The sequence below is a fragment of the Aedes aegypti genome, chromosome 3 (assembly GCF_002204515.2).
Source record: "Aedes aegypti strain LVP_AGWG chromosome 3, AaegL5.0 Primary Assembly, whole genome shotgun sequence".
In the NCBI taxonomy this organism is placed as follows: domain Eukaryota; kingdom Metazoa; phylum Arthropoda; class Insecta; order Diptera; family Culicidae; genus Aedes; species Aedes aegypti.
The window spans coordinates 30,307,643-30,325,426 of record NC_035109.1 but is presented as its reverse complement, the minus strand read 5'-3'; the positions used below and the strand labels follow the sequence as shown (position 1 = coordinate 30,325,426).

The following is a 17,784-nucleotide window of genomic DNA, read 5'->3' as shown; positions in this document are numbered from 1 at the left end:
CGTTTCAAGGTAATAATGTACAGAAAGGCTGATTCAACAATAACACTGCGAAACACGATTTTGTCTCAAGCACCTAAATACCGCTTTTTATTTAATTAAATCTTAATTAACCCCTTAATAAGGGTTGCTGAATTCATTGCCATTTAAAGAAATATCATAGCACGTCTAGTTTTTGAGATATTGATTGCTGAAAATACCAAATTTGACTATTTCAGCAAATTTGCTTGCAAGTTTGCCATACAACAATGTATTTGCTTAATTTGCCTTAGAACTCAACTTCATGTGTATAACAATACTTATCAACAAGGTTCATAATACTTCCGATGCTCAACAGTTATTTTTTGATGGTTTGCATTGTATTGTATTTTGCCATATAAGAGAAACTAAGAATTTCGTATGGGGACTGCAAGCATGTTGAAAAACCCGATTTAACCTGTATTTATTTGTGCAATTTCAATAAAGTTATATCTGAAATGAAAGTTAAAGTCCTATTTCGCATGCTTGGTAGATTAGATCATAATATTTTGTGATAAATCATTGTTTAAATTTTATGTAAACATCAATGAAACCAGTGTTTTACACAATTTTAGCTACATTTAGCTAAAAATTGTGACGTGCTGGAACATTTCTGAGAACGGCATCAGATTCAGCAACTCCAAATATACTAGAGACGCATAATTTGATCCTTGAGACACGCAAAAATGTCATTTTTGATACGCTATGTTATATAATAGAAATATGCATTTGATGGAAGACAGAAACAAAAGCTAAAGCGATTGGGCAAACCATACTGTCAGTTTAGAAGTACCGATAATATGCTTGTAACGATTGTATCCAGGCATGTTAAATCAACTATCGGAAAAGTTACGTCAATCTTTCAAGACTTTTCTCCGTGTTTACCAGCCTTGTTTTCGATCCAACTTTCTGTCTCGTTTTTGCTGTCTTGTGATATAACTCTTATTACCATGAATGAATGTAGCACGTCGTACTAACATCAAACTTGCAAACTAGCCAGCTGTAAATTTAAAACATTGTCATTTTATGGTCATAAAAAGAATATTTGCTTAACGTGTTCATTTTGCCCCTAATTCCCCTACATATGTCAATAGTTGCTACTCCGTGATTGATCGAAACTGGTAAGAATTGCACTTCGATCCAAATGAATAAGGGATGGAACTTTCCGCTTACTCTCAAAATGCAATTTCGGCAGATCTCGTATTATTGATCAATAATCGGTGCCGGCCAAGTCCTTACAGTCAGTTGGAATGGGGAAGGAATGTTAGGGTGTAATGATTGTTGCTTCTAGAGACCGAAAATACCTCTGCATCTCCACAATCACCACGGGAAGGGTGTTTATTAGTAAGGAAAGAAGGAGATCTGAGAGTGATGCGGATGAAGATAAGGAGGAACAATACGATTCTTACTTGAAACTATTTTTGAATTTTTGTCTCGTAGTGAAAAGATATTTGTAGATGATAAAAAAACAAAGACGTCGTCATTCATAATGTCGAGCTATTCAAAGGTTATTTTAGTAATATCGAAAGAAGAAAGGTATGTGTATATTAAAATTATATGAAACAGGAATAAGGGAACCATCCATAGTTTGTTTGAAAATTACAAAAACGTAACTGTACCACTAAATATGTAATTATAAACATGAAACGAGCTCACAAGTTTGCAATCCATCCTCGACTGATCACGAATATCTTTTCGCATTCGCACAATGCGAACCGGACACGATTGACCCTGATTTTGTAGCTCGCTCCACAGGAGCATGCAACAGAATTAAAAAACCACACGCTACTATGCTCAGCAAACGAAAACGCCGAGAGAAAAAATATACCATGAACCCCTACTTGGGTTTTACGAAGCACTGCCCAAAAGACGCGCGAAAACCGAAAAAAATACACTGGCGACGCAAACACGAACCGTTTACGATTTACGAATTACATTTTCAAGAAGCACTGCTTGCTCTTATGAATTCAAATCAGATAATGAGAGAAACCTCAAAGTTTGAACCATTTGAAGCTGATTTTTTTAGTTATAAAATATGACCTTCAGTGAAGTTTTCGTAACTTTGTTATTAACCAATTTTAAAACTTCAAGCTTCAATTTTTTAATGAACACGAAAAGTTGTAGAACACTAAAATGAAACGTTTGTAGAACATTAAATTTGTCTAAATCAAGTACATAGTTAATTATAATAGTAGAAAGCAGTTTAATCCAAACTTTTCCTCAATTCACGAGAAAAAGAACTTAGTTTGACCAAAACTTTATAAATTTCAAATAGTTTCACATACTCTTGAAAATTATTAGGTTGTTTTTAGCAGTTTGAACAACAAATCAGAAATCTTTTTGACTTAAATTAGTTAACTTATTACGCGTGGTAAAAATCTGAAAAAAAAACGTGCTCAGCTGAGATTCGAACCCAGGACTCGTGTATGCTAGACGAGTGTTTTACCATAAGGTTAAGGTTATAATTTTCGAATTCAAATTTCCACAGATCTTGTAAAACCTTTTGAGTTACCAAGTGGTTCGGTAGATTAGTTGGTAAAGCACTCGTCTAGCATATAAGAGTCCTGGGTTCGAATCCCAGCTGAGCACGTGATTTTTTTTTTCATAATTTCACCCATAATTTATCCATCTTTACCACGCGTAATGAGTTAATTAATTTAAAAACCATGCGGATTGGATTACCGAGCAACTCAATATATATGTCAATATACCTTTTGACTTAGTTATATCAGAGCTGATAGCAACTGAGTGCCTTAAAAATATGAACCCTATGCTTGAAAAAGAGACCAAAAATATACCGGACGGGTACCAAAAAAGGACCATACATGAATCCAAAACAAAAATAATCCAAACAGGTATCAGCAAAATTTGAATGTTTATAACTTTATTTTCAAAAAATTCATCCGGAAATTTATCAATGATTTTTTAGAGCTACAAGTCTTACAGCTCATATTACTGTATCCATTTTTACAAGTTTTTTTAGGGGCTTCATTAGAAACCAGTTTATGTATTAGCCCAATCAATTCTTTTGTAGAGTCTTTAATGACCATTTTAAAGAACTGCCCTATGAAATTAATACAATTTAGCTTCGCTGAAACGTTTAAGCATAGACCAAGAAATTACTGTAGAGACTCCTCCATGAATATCTCCATGAATTACTCCAAAGATTCTTCATCCAATTTTTCAAAGAAATGGAGTTCATTAAACGATTCTTCAATTGTTTTCAGCTTTCGTACAAGATTTCCGTTTAGGATTTATTTTTTGAAGCTCAAGCAATAACTTCTCCATCGATGCCTCTACTGATTTCTAAGGATTTTCTTCAGAATGGTCGTCTAGTTTGTCCAAGATGTCAACTAAAAATTTCTCTAAGGATTCTTTAAAAATTACTCCAGAGATTCCTCCCATGATTTTTTTTTTATAAATGCAGCATGGTTTTTTTTTTAGAAACAAGGAGAGAAATTCCTTTTCAAAGAATTTACCAAGCGAGTCGTTAAGCATATTTTAAGACATTATTGGAGAGATCTCTGGAAAAATCCGTAATTTTTGATTAAACGAATCCTATACAGTAATTTCTCGATTATATCACGGATCCAATTTTTTATGGAGTGATATACTCAAGCGTGAAATAATGGAAATGTTTTTTCTTCCATATATTTTTCATCAAAATTTGAGCTATATATTGTGAAAATAGAGCGAATTAAATGAAAAGCACGTGAGAGATGGATCAAAAATATATATGTTGATTGATTAGGGCTATTTATCGTTGGGAAATGTATGAAATTCAAACAATTATTATGGCGTGATAAAATCGAACATAAAACCGTGCTAAAATCGATAGTGATATAATGAAGCGATATTGAAATGAGCAGTGATAAAATCGAGAAAATACTGTACTATTCTCTCGTAAAACTTCTATACAAATTTTTGATGAACTCTTACGAGGATCTCTGAAAAACTCCCTAACATTCAAAGAAATATTAGAGGTTCATTAGATAAATTGCTAAGGAAACATAATCTAATAAATCCCTGGATAAAAGCCAGCAGGATTTTCTTGAGGCATTTTTTGAAAAACATTAAAAAAATAACTAAAGGAACTTGTGTAGAAATGGTCGGAATAACACTGTTCGACAAAAAAAAAATTTTGGCTGGATCAGGGACGCGGTTATATGGGTCTGGAAGTGGAAGAAAAGTGTAGAAAGAGGCCGTTTTCAAATGATTTGCAGCACCCCTGGATTAGTTTTTGACAAAGTTTGAAAATTTTGCATTTTTCATCAAAAAAAAGCGTAATAAGCAAAATATCAATATATTTTCAAATTCAATTATTCAACCATTGAATTAGTCAAATCAATATTTTTTAGCCCTAGATCGCTTCAGGGAAACATGCACCATTTCAGAAGAATATTAGCATCATTTTTATATATGAATTTGGAATGGTAACGATCATTAAACAAGCATATGAGGATGTGCACCATATAAATACTACTTATTTTTCTATTCCACACATCTGGTTCATTATATAATAATTATTATAGGTTCAAGAAGACGCTTGATTAGGATTTAATTTTTTTTGCTCCATTTTATAAAGCAATGAGCAATGCAATCCAGTAACATTTGATTTCAACAAGGATTCGAATACGGAAAATTGATGAGTCTGTTATGTTTATATGGGCTGGTTGGTCTAATAAACTCTTGGCAGTAATACAAAATTAGGTTGGACACTGACATGTAAGTGGTCTTACATGAGCTAGTCGGTTTATCAGGAGCCGATGGCGAAGTCTGTGAAAAATTTTATAATAATGTTATTTGCGATTTCCAAAGATTTTTAAAGGTACTCATTAAGAATAGATTACCTATCGTGAGGTCCATTTGTTATCAGAATATCCCTAGAAATTACAGACTAACGTAAAATAGCAACCAATAATTCAGTAATCAACATTTCCACATTTTTTGTGACAACATTTGACAGCCACTCAGGCAGGCATGAGATCTTTTTGATTCAGTTTGTGCACAATACTAATCATTTGTGAAAACTGATTTAGTGGTAACATGCCTACTTCTTAATTGAAAGATGATACAATTTCTGGTTAAACCATTTTCGATTTTTTTGTTGGTTCTACATTTTACAGATTTTTCGGCAATTTTAATCAAACTTTCAAATGGAGCGTTAGTTTCTTGTTCAATGGGATGTTTTCTTCAAATGGGTTTAGTTGTAAGCATATTGGAAACATAAAGAAGTCGACCATTAAGGTAAATTTTAAACTAGTCTCCCATATAAGGACAAACGTGTCCATTTATGAGCCCATATCCCATATCCTCGAAACGAGTAAAAATGCTTTTCAATTAAGTAAAGAAACTATTTATCCATACATTTGTGATAAACAATTTTGCGAAACTTCACGTAATTTCTATTTTTCTTTCTTTAAACAAGAAGACATAGAAAAACAAGTGTTTTACTCATTTTGAATAAATCGCAATTATTTGTGAAATTCATTCCAAATCTCAAAACTGAAAGTTTGATTAAAATTGCCAAAAAGCATGTGAAATTTAGAACCAAAAAATAAAAAAATATCGGAAATGGTTTAACCAGAAATTGTTTCATCTAACAAGTAAGAAGCAGGCATGTTACCACTAAATCAATTTTCACAAATGATTAGCATTGTGCACAGACTGAATCAAAAAGAGCTCATGCCTGCCTAAGCGGCTTCCGCAAAAAATGTGATAATGTTGATTACTAAATTATTTGTTGCTATTTTATGTTATTCTGTAATTTTCCTAGGGATACTCCGAGGAAAATGAATGTCACGATAAGTAAACAATTATTAATGAGTACCTATCGAAATATTTAGAAAAATTTTTTGTCGAACAGTGTAATTGCTGTAGTATTTGCTAGTATGGAACCTGAAATTACATTTTGATACAGATGTTTCATCAAATAGATAAATTCCAGTATTACTGCAAATATTGCAAATATTTTGTTATTGCAAATGCTTAGAGTACGTTTTACTGAATTCATTAACAAGCACTTGATCCAGTCTGACCAAACATCGACCAACTTTGGAGCAATTGCATGAAACTGTAAACTTCTGTAGAAAATTTTGGAAGATCTGCTAGATTAACTGCTGGAAAAATCGGTCGATGAAACTAGTGTAAAAAAATCTATTCCTGTGAAAACTTTAGGTTAGGTATTTCGAATCATTATTTACTGCAAGGAGGGAAAAACCGTGCCTTTTGAGACCAATTTAGTAAAAAACTTTAAAATAGAAACCAATCACCAATAAAGACTTTGAAAAGAGACCTGCTTTAAGCGAAGATTGACAAAAAAAATCCAAAAACATAGATTTTATACGGAAAATACCTTATTTGTGATTATTTGTTAAACATTAATAGAGAAATTTAAACTTCATTTTAAAGCACACATATTTTGCATTTAATAGCACAAAATAACATTATATTTAATAATTTAATAAATAATAACATAACAAATCGTATTATAAGATGCTTTATGAACTTATAATTAATAGTAAAACGTAATGTCTGGCCATTAAACCATACAAATATTTAAAAGACAATTTACACCGTCTTCAGCCAAAGGCTGCACAGACTGAACGATCACTAACATCAGGCAACGGACAACTCGGAACACCCTGTAGCCCAGTGATAAATGTTTCGTTTGACGGAAAGTTTCGACCGACTGGAGCGGGAATCGTACCCACGCCCCGTGACACAATACGCCTAAACGACTGACGCCACTAACCGCACGGCCACGACGGCCGCGGCTATTTAAAAAAAAAATTAATTTTAAATCCTTGTTTATAGGTTTATCAGGTTTTTCGTTTCTTATGTAATTTTAATTCAGAAAACCAAACAAACTTTAGGTTTTAGGATTTTTTGAAAAAATAAGCCACACCCTAACCTCCACAAATCGATTGACATACCAAACATGTGAGAGTGATTACTGGAAAGGCAAAAAATTGGAGTAGGTTAGTGCACGGCGGCACGTTAGGAATCTTATTCATTTTATCGTGTGTGGAGAGAGGGCTCGCTTTGCCGGCTAACGACAGTCAGTCGGGTCTCTATTAACCGGTAGATGCACCTTACCGGGCTCTTTAGTACTGATCGGAGAGTGTGAGTTCTGGACCAACATATGAAAACGCTTCAGGCAACAAATGCCATAAACGGAGAAAATCGATGTTGGTTCGAGGTTTCAAATAAATTATGCAAAGTGACTACAACAAAATTAATATTTTATAATATTATCATTTCCTGGGAGATTCGCGTTGTTTATATTTGCGACACACTGTGGAGTTTTCAAATGTTGGCCGAGAATTGTTTTAGGATCAATGTGCGGCGGCCGTTCACTTTCACTTTCGACGCTTAACGAGTGTCGTTCCTTTCCAATCGATTACAGCTCAGCGTTACTTAGTTGCAGTAAGCGTTTAGCGGGTGTTTGCTTCCGTTTTTTTTTTCTTGTTGATACTGATTGGCGCCTTTGTACTTTGCTGGTAGCGATTAATTTGTTGTACCCTGGCGGTATCGTGTTCGAGTTAATGGTAGCTTTTTTTTGCTTCGATTCAATGGTCAATGGAAAGATTGATTACTTGTATTGGTTGTGTTGATTGTTCTTGGATTTCCCATTTCATTCATTTCGTTTACCAAAGCGATCTCTAAATGAGACGCTTGATAACCTAATCATTCAAAGGAAAGCTGATTTTTCTATGGTTAGAAAGGAATTTTGAATCATCTCAAGCATGAAAGTAAGCAGTTTCATTAATCGATTGATCAAGCACTTCCGGAAGTATAGGAGGACAAACAAAAGCACACCAGTTATGAAGAAAAATTAGCTGTGGCAGATAATGATTGAGCATGAGCACGATTGACCGCCCGCAGACGCTACTCAGGATCAGTAGCACTCTCAATGAGTAAGTACTGGTGCTCTCATTACCATTAACAAACATAGCGGCGCCGGCTGCGTCTGAATGCAGGTCAATTTGGGGATGCGATGAAAATGTTGACGTGTTACTTGCTTTATGGAAGCCGAGGAGTCCTCTGTACTTCGCAAATTTCTCGCTGAACTTTTCTAAACGTCATATCTAACATTGAGAGATTCTCTCCTCTCATGCTCTCTTTCGATTATTACAAGGGATATTCGAAATTTTTGATAACTTTTTCGCTATAGACTGAAAGATAATGTCTTTAGCCGTAGTTATCCCTTGTAACAATATTGATTAAAGAGAAAGTAAACAAAGAGAGGCTCTCAATGTTACTTAGGTCGTTTAGAAAAGCTTAGATTTGATTCAGTGAGTTTTCTTTCTAAATAATCGAACACAGCAATCAGAGAGAGGCATACCAATATTTTCGGTTTTTTCCATTTTTCAAACCCGATCACCATCGCTTTACTCTTATCTTAGACTTTCTTTATTTATTGGCACGAATCGAATCGAAATATGATCCCTTCCTTGGAAAGCTCAAGTTAAACTAGACACGTCGATATGAACCGTGTTCGGACCAAATCTCCTGCTGTTTCTTTCGTAGTGGAAAAGTCACAAGGGATTTACAAAGCGAAGAATGTTTGTCGATCCGAAGAATCGTTTCAAGATAACAACGCCTGCAGCTGAGAGTAGTAGTATCAATGACATTCAATGAAAAGTCAACCGACAGGATATCTGATACGACTTGGCGAGTGTTTTTTCTTTCTTTGGCAAAGGGAAAGAAAGTGATAAAAAATCTTCAATTGAATAATTTAATATGGTTTCAAATATTTCATATCGGTTTATTTTAAAGAGTTTCATAGTCATAAGTAAATCTTAGATAATGTAACTTTAAGGTTTAATGTATCTGTCTCTGTCAAGGAAAGTGATTCGATAAATTTTCCAATAAGTAATTATTTTGCAAATTTGATAATATGTCCTCTCGGAAAAGTAAGCTTCCATTGAATCTTAGATGATGATGATGATGATATAGGCTGCCATCTATTGTAGCAAGGTATCCACCGGTAGCAATGGCCTATTCTAACAAAACAATTTGTTCAAGATTGTATGACTATTCGTATTCAATTATACTCCTGTCTGAAGGGCCAAAAACGAATGGCGGACCCGTAAGCAGAGACACTTACGCGAAACCCGCAAGGAAAAAGAATCTCCTTCCAAAAGTAAGTTCACACGAACAGTCGTACAATCAAGCCCTTGCTTGTCAGAAAGACCCAATAGATGGGAAGAAGAGCCCGCCCTTTTTCCACGAAATGTTAGCGATAGAAAGTTGACAGTTTCACTCTTTCTATCCATCTCGCTTCAATCGGGTGCCCTGATGGTCCCACCCAACCCAAAATGCATATAACATTGGAAATATAATCAAATAACACAATTCATCATGAAAAGATCTCACCGGTTTTTTTTTATCGTTGTTGTATTTTGAAGCTGGTCGTCATAACGATGTCGTCGAACTATTTCACCGTTAGCTATAAAGTATCATTTATGCGTAACTGTTCAAAACCGAGAAAAAAAAAACTTCCACTCCTCCGATAAAGCGATACAAAAATCAAATCCACTTGTTGGGCTTCTCGAACTGCACTGCTCGAAAACCAAAAAAAAAACTTCCATTCCGACGAACCGAAAGTTTAAGGTGGCATAGCGCCATCAGCCGAATCTATTTTTCACCGTCCGAAACGCGGAACCGAAGTAAACGTGACAGAAAATTCAAAACGCAGCCGCCCGCGCGCACGGCTTGCTGCGATTCCAGTAAGCTTCCATTGAATCTTAGAGCCCAAAACTGTAGTGAACACAAAACAACTCCCTACTGCTTTCTGATGAATCCGATGCTCCTCCTACACACAAGTCAGAAGTCAGATTGCGAAGTTGCGTCATTTTTCCCGGAAAATACTAATCCTTAATCACGTACAGACGGACACTGTTTCTTGTCGAGGTGTCTGTTAGTCAGTCGCAGTCCAGCCAAACATGAACCCACTACCGAAGGTAGAAGCACATCACAGTGGTACAGATGCATCAACTAGTTCACTGTTTCTGTAACTATTGACGGTAAAGCTTATATTCATCTATCTTCAATGTTTTGATACATCAAATATACACCAAACTCAGGGTGTCTACTCGTTAACCGAAATGAAATTCCCTGATATTTCCAGGTTTTTTAGGTTTCACCAAATAGGTTCAAGAAATATTCTAATTTTATATGTCTAAAACAAAATAATGACAAATAATGCCCCAACTAGAGATCGGGGAGTCGTGAGTTCGATTCTCACTGAGAAGACGTGTAACTTTTTCGCAAATCTTCACATCAATTTGTCCATCTAATCCAATTGCAAATTATATGTAATGTTTAGCTTTTCGGTAGTTGTTAAACTTCCACTCGGCTGGTTGGCCGTAAACCACGATTCATAATTAAAAAAAAAAAAACAAGTAATCATAATTGATACGTAATTTTAAATCTTAAGTTGTATAAATTCCAGATTACTTTTCCAAAATTATTCTTTCCTGAAATCAAATATTTTCCAATACAGTAATACCTCGATATAACGTAATTCTATTTTTATTTTCGTTACGTTATATCGAGGTTACGTTGTATCGAAGCAAAATATTTTTTTTCTGAATTTCGTTCAGATTTGATAAGAAAATTGATATTATTGAACTAGCAGGCATTTTCAGTTTATCTTACATATTTTTCCGTATTTTTTTTATATTTGCCTTTCTATTGCTGTAATAATCCTTAATGAAACGTATTCAGGGAAAATCTTTGGATGAATCCTTGAACACTCGGAGAAACTATAAAAGAAATTCATAAATTACATTTTTCAGAAATCTTTAAAAATGTTAATTGTTGAGCAGTTTATGGAACATTTCTAGCATGCAATTATGGAACTTCAAGAATTTAGTTATGAGGAGCTCATGGTAAAACTGTAATTTCTTGACAGAATTTTAGAATGAATGTCCCAAGATTCTTTAAAAAATGTTTTTTCAGAATTCATGAAGAAATCACTAGAAAACACCATTAAACACACGAACTATCTTTGAGAAACTTTCCATGCAAAAGTTTCTGAACGAATACGTGGTTAAATTATCGGCAGTATTCTAGGAGAATTTTCTGAGAGATCTGAGTTTTTGAACGAATATATGTTTGTAACAAAAAACATCCTTAGGAAAATTTCTAGACTTATCGTCTTCTAGATTTATTAGAAAAACCCAATGAAAAAGAATCATTTAGAACTTAATCTTAAGGGATCCGTGATGGAATCAATGATGGATTTTATTTCACATAGAATCCTTGAAGAATCTGAAGTAGTAGAACGGTTTTTGCATAAATATTTGTAGAAAGTTCTGCAGAAAATCATAATGAAATTTCTTGAAAAATGCCAAGAAAATTGTGTTTCATGTTCTTGGACGAATACCTGTACAATTTTTTGGAATAATTTGTAGAGCATTCCAAGAATTATAACTGAACTGTTCGGGGACGGACCTGGTGTAGTGGTTAGAACACTCGCCTCTCACGCCGAGGACCTGGGATCGAATCCCATCCCCGACATAGTCACTTATGACATAAAAAGTTATAGTGACGACTTCCTTCGGAAGGGAAGTAAAGCCGTTGGTCCCGAGATGAACTAGCCCAGGGCAAAAAATCTCGTTAATAAAGTCAAACCAACCAACCAACTGAACTGTTCTCTTAACGTTCAACGCTTCGTCATCGTAATCATCGTCATCATTGAAACTTCAAAAGCAGTTTTTCTGTTCAAAACTAAAAATTATTCGATGAAAATGTGTTCACTGTGTTCCTGCGGGAGAATCGAATACAGTGAACACATTTTCCTGTAAATTTTCTTGATTTTGAACGAAAAAACTGCTTTTGAAAATTCTGAAATTGATGACGGATCCTGCCCCCATAAAGGGCCACTGGAAGAATTAATGAAATATTGCTGAAAAAAATTGTGAATCTCTAGACTCCGGAAAAATATAAGGTACCAAATGCGGAAAGGTTTGAAGAATTCATAGTTGAATCGTTATTATATCCTGGAGAAATTACTTGGTGACATTTTTGTATAAATGCACAGTAGAATTCATAGATATATTAAAAAAAACTTTAAGAGAAATTCAAAATAGTTGAATTTCAAATTCTTAGAATCCGGAATCCCTTGGAAACAGTTATTGGAGAGATTCTGGAGAAATTCCTGAAGGAATATTTGAACCATTTCTTGGTGGAATTGACTGCGAACTGAAAGACGAAATTCCTCAAGGAATTCTTCAGACGGGAATCCGTTAAATCAATATTGATGAAACGTTCCTAGAAACTCTTAGAGGAATCTCTGAAATTCTTAAAAAAAAAATCTGATGGAATTCCTGGCATCATTTCTGAAGAAAATCTTAGAAGATTTTAAACATGAATAAGAGGAGGGTTAACTAGTGGAATTTCTAAACTATGCCTGTCGGAATTATTTTGAGAATATGTTTTAAGTTTTATACATGAATATCAAGAATTAGCAAAATATTGTTGGCAAGCTTTTGTCAAGCTGATTGAAGTTAAACCAAATAAAAAAATAATAACATGAGTATCAAGAGAGTTTAAGATGAGTCCATGGATAAATTTTTGGCGGAATCTCTGGAGGCGTCCTCAGAATTATTCTAGTTGAAATCTGTGGATAAATTTCGATATCGATTTATGATTGTATTCAGTTATAGTAAACCAATGAGAATATATACCGAGGTGTGGAAAAGACATTTAGTGTGCGTGACATCCATGTACGGTGCAAAATGTTTCACAACTACAAGCGAATGAGCTCCCATAAGAAGCCGTGTAAATTAGTGACGTAGTTATTTGTGTTTACGTTTTTTCTCCTTACTAATACATAGCCTTTGCTTCTTCTTTCATACCTTGGTATACATTCTCATTGATAGTAAACGCTTGCATTGCTATGATTTGGTGTTGGTTGGTGTTTGAATCTTGAAAAATGTTTGTTACAGTTCATAAACCATGTTTTTAATAAATATTTGAAAAAAATAATTTATAGTCCAATTGGTCCCAAACAAAAGTTACGTTATATCGAGGTAAAAATTACGTTATATCGAGTTACGTTATAAAGAGGTTACGTTATATCGAGGTATGACTGTAATTTTAAAATTTGTGCATGAAGCAGTTTTTGTAGCGACTAAGTGTCTTAAAGATAGGAAATTAAAATAAACTCTTTCCTGAAAAAAGTAAGCAGGAACCGAAAAAAGACCAAACGGTATTAAAAAATAAAACGAGACCTAACAGTTACCAGGAGAAAAGAGTTTGATACGACCAGACATTTATCAGATAATGGATAGATAACTTTATGTGAGCGATTTCTTTTTTTTTAAAAGGTCATTTAGAGATTATTTCCCATGAAAGGATTTCAGCAATTCGTTGGAATAACCGTAGATGAAATGGCGTAGAAGTCGGGTTTCTTGAAAACAAAACCTGGAACGAATTTTACTAAAATCTCTGGAATTTACCTTTGCGGGTTTTCTTGGCAAATTCTGTAGAAATCTTTGGAAGATCTCTTAGAGTAACGACTGAAGAACTCGATTGAAAAGTTAGTGAAAAAATATCTGGAGGAAGTCCTGGGATGGAAAATTGTTCAAAGTAATTCCTGAGAAAATTAAAAGAGGTAGTAACGTTGAAGTGTTCCTAAAGCATTTCCTAAAGCAAATTCTGGGTAAGAGTAGAGAGTTGTTAGAAAAATGTCTGGAAAGAACCCTGTATTAGTGCCTGATAGTATTTCAAATAAAGTCCCTGAAAAACCCACTAGGATAATTCCTGAAGCTGATCTTGAGAAATATAAGAAGAAATTTTGCATCATAATTATCTGCAGGCAAGACAAGAAAAAAAGAGAAACTTCAGAGACCATTTTGGTAAAAATAGAGATTTCAGAGACATTTCATTAAAAATAGAAACTTTTCAGAGACTTGCATTGAAATAAAAAAAACAATTATCTAAAAAAGAAACCTACTACCGGCCCTAGACATGTTAATCATTTACTGATTAGATATAAACATATTGAAAACGTCAATCATGTTGTGGTATGTTGACAAAATTTCGAGCTCGAAAGGATCCTCAAATAGCGTTTTGATAGCGGCGCAGCTAAATTTTTTTCGATTCAAGAGAATATTCTAGCAAATAATGGTTGCTCTGCGTTTTGACGTAAAAATCCTTTGTCATGAACATATTCTACATTTAATTACTGCCTCCAAATAATTTCTCTGATTGTGATCGAAATTCCCTGAGATTTCAGGTTTTTCCAGGTAGAATAAAATTCCCTGATAATTCCAGGTTTTCCAGGTTCTTGCAGGTAGTAGACACCCTGAAACTATAGTGTTTGTAATATTTCTTCCGGACCAATCGACAATATTTATAAGCTGCTTTATATACAACTTTAAATATAATTGATTCAACTTTACGTTGTTAATTGATATTACATTAACTTTACATTGTTAATTGATATTACAAATGTCAAATGCCAAAAATCTGCTATATGTTATCTATCTCAAATCTTTTCTTATTGATAATATTTCGCTATTTTCACTAAACTATTTTTGATATAAACACTGTTGAGTAGATTCAAAATCAAAATAAAGTGCACATCAACAAACTTTGGTGATTTTCTACGTGATATTATTAGCCACATGTAAAAATTCGAGAACTTCCATATTTTTTATCTTTCTGAAGGTTTTAACATCAAAATTTATTCTACATCTATCTGTTAAAAACACAAAACGTTTCGAAATGTGGAAACAATTAAGATATCACGTATGAGGAAATGGGGAACCACTATAGCCATAAGTGGTACACCTAACCTAATGATCAAAGTTATAAATTAGGCAAGTACAAGTGAATAGCTGAATTTATGATTTGATAATCCTGCAATAGGAATATTATGTAACAATATTCTAATTTATTTTCTATAAAAAAAATATATCTAATTATTTTTGTTCCTAGCTTCCCAAATACAGGACTACTGTGTGAGAACCAACTTTTAGTTAGTCTCTTCCCCGTCGCAGCGAAAAGTCCAATGAATGAAAACAAATCTGGACAGCTGATCCTGACTCGGATGGGTGGAGGGAGACGACTATAGCCGGCGCAAACGTTTCTCCGTAGAATTTATATTATAGCTATCTAGTCAAGTCATGGGCACGATTTCTCTTCATGCAACAAATAAAAGTTAGAGATGGCTGCCGTCAATCATTCGGTGCAACGGAAGGAGAGCGCCAATATTCTGAGTTCGAGTGGTAATTAATTTTGATAAATTCCGAACGGGATTGGATTGGCAGTGAAAATTTCGTTGGCGTGATGATTGCTGATGTATTATGATAGAAAAATGATAGGAAATGAAAACCATTTACCGTATCAATCAGGATTCGTTTGGTACACGGCAAAACACTCCACTCAACGTCATTCTTATCGAAGTAATTATATCGCTAAATTTAGAATCAATTTAAGACATGACTGTCAAATGCCGAACTGTCACGAACTCCACTAGTTCAGAGAACACATTACAAAACGAATGATGTCCAGGGTATGGAAAACAAAGTCAAAATGTAAATGGAACGAGCTCACCAATAAATAACAAACAGCTGGTTAAACTGTCTATCTGAAAAAAAAAAGGCACGGTTGCCAGCTTTACAGCGTACACATATTCTTCTATTCTTGTTAAAATTGAATTTAAATTCGTTGGAGCAGTTGGTGAAATTAGAACTGATCCTGTGAAGCCTTCTGAATATGTCTGCTAATCCATTTTAAGCAGCCGCTATCTCAGGATCCTCGATTCACGAGAAGAAGCAAAGGGTTCCTCCAATCGTAGTCAGTATTTCCGGATTTGCTGGATTTAGAACACAGAACAAAACATAAATTGTTTTGATTATCAATCTTCTAGAACGTGCTCTGTACCATGTACTGAATGTTATGATAATTCTCGACTTTCGACTACGAACTCTGCGTCGAATTAAAATTCGTATTCTCATCCTTCACTGCACATTACCATCAAGCCCGATTTACACAGTCGCTAGTCAGAAAAGTTCGTTTTTCAATGAGTGAAGCCGAATAAAGCGACATCGCAAACTGCGAAAATCAATCACCGTCAAATGTTTCGACCGGATTTATTCAATAGCAACGACAATTCAGTGATTGGATTTCAAATGGTATGTGAAAGGAGGAGATGGTGTGGAGGGTACTTCAAAGCAAACGCTAATACCTGTTGTCAAATCCTAATCACCTAATCGAGTCGTGGAAGCTTACAGTTGGATCATCGAAAGTGCGGTGACAATTTCTCGGCTTCATTCCATATGTGTTTTTTTTTTGGGCTGAAATGGCCAATTTGGAGGCAGAGGAACCGGAAAATTGTGGTTGTCACCATCCACCATGTGGTAGAAAACTCAACTGTAAATAGTCTGAATACCTATAAGTAGCAGGTGGGGTCCGAAATGCCCAATTAATTTTAACACACGGATAACTCGAGTGCTTTACCGCAAATCGATGGATTAAGTGGGAGCAAATGATTCACAAGCTCAGCAAAATGAGCGCGAAATTGAGCTCTGTTCATTAAAAGTCATAGTAATCAACTGAAATTTGAGTGATTTTTTTCTGAAATAAGATTGGGTTTGGATTGGATTTGTATTGGATCTGGATTGGATTTGGATTGGATTTGGATTGGATCTGGATTGGATTTGGATTGGATTTGGATTGGATTTGGATTGGATTTGGATTGGATTTGGATTGGATTTGGATTGAATTTGGATTAGATTTGGATTAGATTGCATTTGGATTGGATTGCATTTCGATTGGATTTGGATTGGATTTGGATTGTTTTTGGATTGGATTTGGATTGGATTTGGATTGTTTTTGGATTGGATTTGGATTGGATTTGGATTGGATTTGGATTGGATTTGGATTTGGATTGGATTTGGAATGGATTTGGATTTGAATTGGATTTGGATTGGATTTGGATTGGATTTGGATTGGATTTGGATTGGATTTGGATTGGATTTGGATTTGGATTGGATTTGGATTTGGATTGGATTGGATTTGGATTGGATTGGATTTGGATTGGATTTGGATTGGATTTGGATTGGATTTGGATTGGATTTGGATTGGATTTGGATTGGATTTGGATTGGATTTGGATTGGTTTGGATTGGATTTGGATTGGATTTGGATTGGATTTGGATTGGATTTGGATTGGATTTGGATTGGATTTGGATTGGATTTGGATTGGATTTGGATTGGATTTGGATTGGATTTGGATTGGATTTGGATTGGATTTGGATTGGATTTGGATTGGATTTGGATTGGATTTGGATTGGATTTGGATTGGATTTGGATTGGATTTGGATTGGATTTGGATTGGATTTGGATTGGATTTGGATTGGATTTGGATTGGATTTGGATTGGATTTGGATTGGATTTGGATTGGATTTGGATTGGATTTGGATTGGATTTGGATTGGATTTGGATTGGATTATATTCTTAAGCTTTTGCTTAGCAGGCTCGAGCGTTGTAAGGCAAAACAGAGCCAAATATAATTGTCTTGTTTAACAAATCTGCGAACTGAAATTTTAGGGGCGAGCTTGAACTTTTCGCAACAATATTTTCTAAACACGACTGACAACAAGATGTATCACAGATCACTTAATTATCCTGAAAAGAGCAACATCTGTTATACCGCACAATGAAACTACTGTTTTGATCCTCACATTAGCGACAGCACAAAAGTGCCACCCACCAAACAAACCGTATCGTCCGTGGTGGTCACCGATCT

General features: G+C 34.7%; 1 protein-coding gene across 6 annotated transcripts in view; it reads right to left on the bottom strand.

Annotated features, from left to right (window-relative positions):
- LOC5577439 (serine/threonine-protein phosphatase PP1-beta catalytic subunit) overlaps nucleotides 1–17,784 on the bottom strand; it is a 235,921-nt gene that overhangs the window by 19,912 nt on the left and 198,225 nt on the right. The window lies entirely within an intron of this gene.